Source organism: Haemaphysalis longicornis, unplaced genomic scaffold, assembly GCF_048455015.1.
Source record: "Haemaphysalis longicornis isolate Haplotype H1 unplaced genomic scaffold, Haemaphysalis longicornis Haplotype H1 scaffold_4, whole genome shotgun sequence".
Classification (NCBI taxonomy): Eukaryota; Metazoa; Arthropoda; class Arachnida; order Ixodida; family Ixodidae; genus Haemaphysalis; species Haemaphysalis longicornis.
The window spans coordinates 100,046,434-100,048,692 of record NW_027526361.1 but is presented as its reverse complement, the minus strand read 5'-3'; the positions used below and the strand labels follow the sequence as shown (position 1 = coordinate 100,048,692).

General features: G+C 51.4%; 1 protein-coding gene across 2 annotated transcripts in view; it reads left to right on the top strand.

The window, feature by feature from the left end:
• The first annotated feature begins 347 nt into the window (after positions 1 to 347).
• Positions 348 to 2,259, top strand: part of LOC144179168 (uncharacterized) — a 36,748-nt gene continuing 34,836 nt past the window's right edge. The window contains exon 1 of one of the 2 annotated variants that reach the window (XM_077707410.1): positions 348 to 541. The gene's annotated coding sequence lies outside the window, so the exon portion shown is untranslated. The remainder of the gene's footprint in view (positions 542 to 2,259) is intronic. The other variant, XM_077707411.1, reaches the window with a different exon arrangement.

The following is a 2,259-nucleotide window of genomic DNA, read 5'->3' as shown; positions in this document are numbered from 1 at the left end:
CGCGAAACGAGCACCTCTCCGGGCGGCCGGTCGGGCCATAGAGTTTCATGTGTATATTAGTATGAAACTCTATGGGTCGGGCCACTCTAAAACTTCTAGTACACTCTACTCTAGCCGCACGACGGGAAGATTGGTCAGTGACAGCGCCGCCGCATATTTCACCGCTACCGCGACTCGCGAGTCCCAACGTTTTGGGACGTGAGTTAAAAACCAGTAGTTAAAAATGTAAAATTAACCAAATTTTAAATGATACGCTCATAAAATTTACATTATTTTTGTATTTTATTATTTTTTACAAGTTTTTAAGGAAGCAAATGGGTGAACACATTTTTTTGCCAGGAGGGAGCACCACAAGTCATTCTACGAGCAGGAGATTTGAAAAGGCAGGCAAGTCAACGCAGGAAAGAACGTCAGTTGCGCGTGCCGTTCCGGTGGCTTATGTGTCTTTTGTAGAGGCAACTCAGCCCTAGTTCGTTTCTCTGGTATAACCGCCAGTCGCCAGCTCCTGTGCAGCCCAACTGCTGTGTCCGTCGAACGCCAGGTAAGGAGCGAGCATTTCCGCGTTCCCTTTGCGGCTTTCTTTGACCAGCTAGTCTGCGCGACCATAGGGACCTCCCATGTGAACCAAAGCCGCAAGCTTTTATTATTATTATTATTATTACGCGAGTACGCCCTTCGGCATAAACTAAGTGTAGTCAAGTACTCCCGTCTTCGCAATAAAGTCCAGGGTTCCAACTTTTAAAAAAAGGGGCGTGTTTTGAAACGACGGGGTAGCGCCATGCAAATGCATGTGTTCTTGGGTGGGGGCAGTCGCTGCGAGTTGTTTCGGAACGTGAGGATACCTGCAGAAAAGCACTTTGGCAAGGGCGCAAAGCGACACCCCCTTTGCGCCCTTGCCACAGTGCTTTTCTGTATCCTCACGTCGCGAAACAACTCAGAGCGACTGCGCCCACCCAAGAACACATGCATTTGCATTGGGCTACCCCGTGAAGCCCCCTTTTTTTTTTTGGAGAATTGGGCCCCAGGAGGGGCCGGTATTGGGGACCGTGCGTTCAGCGGCGAAGGTCAGGTCGTCGTCCTGGGTGGTACCAGAGGGCCCTCATGTGACGAACTCGTGCTGCCTGGAGTCCCGAGCATGTTCCCAGGAAGTGGTTCAGGGTCGCTTCAGTGGCAGGGACTTTACAGAAGGGGCATGTTTCTGAGGGAACTTTCCGTGCGTCCTCCATGAGGCCTTTGTCGCCGGGGTCAAAGCTGCGCCCACGCAGATTCTCCGAAGCGCTACCTCTTCTCGGCGGGTTAAACCGCCAGGAAGGTCCGACGCACGCGAAGGAAGAAGGGCACGCGTGGAGCGCCGGAGAGACTCCTTGTGAATGATGAGGGTGTCAACTTTGCGACAACTGTAGCAGGGGTAGCGGGCTAGTCACCCTCTGGGGATGGCAGGCTGCGTCAGTGTGTGTGGGCAGATCTCGAATGTCTATCCCACAGAACTCGCAAGGAACACGGAATTGAGTTCACAATGCGATGCAATTCGCAGGTCATAGGTCAAGTTGAGCGACTCGGCGACGCGTTGGAGCTCGTGCACCACGTGCATGGAAGCGCTTCCTTGCATGCCTATGCTAAGACCCTGAAATATGGGCTAGGGCCTCGCAAACGTCGCTACATCTCTCCCTGTTACGGCGATATGGCCGCGTCACAACGCACAGTAAAAGCAGTCTGTCTTTATTTTTGCCCAACCGGCCAAACAGCTACCGCTTACTGGCTAGCCAGAATCACTGTCATTCCTTGCTTTGGTGGGGGTTTTGTCCAGACCAATATCGCGGTTAAGAGGTAGTCATCGGTGAAGCTACGTCAGGTCATCTGTAATTATTAATACTAAGTCATAATTCAGTCTGACCAGTTGGCGAGCAGTTTGGCTGGTAGGGCAAAGACAGACTGTTCTCACTTTGAGTTGTGAAGTGACGGCGTGACACTGAATTACCGGAAAAGGGGAAATTTGGCGACGCTCTCGAGGTCCCACCCGCACCGCTTGCCATACCAGGAAACCGCTGAGCTATAACGTGTGAGCAGACCAAAGCTCATGCTGACGAACAGCTTTGCGACAAGTACTAAAGCAACCTAACTACGCAGCTTTTTTTTTGTGTGTGTGTGCGACGAGAAAATGCCTCTATTTGATGCAAATTTTATGTATTTCGAGGTACACATGTCACAAAGGTGACATGTGCTGCCTTACGAACACGGCTTAGAGATTTGCTTTGGCCA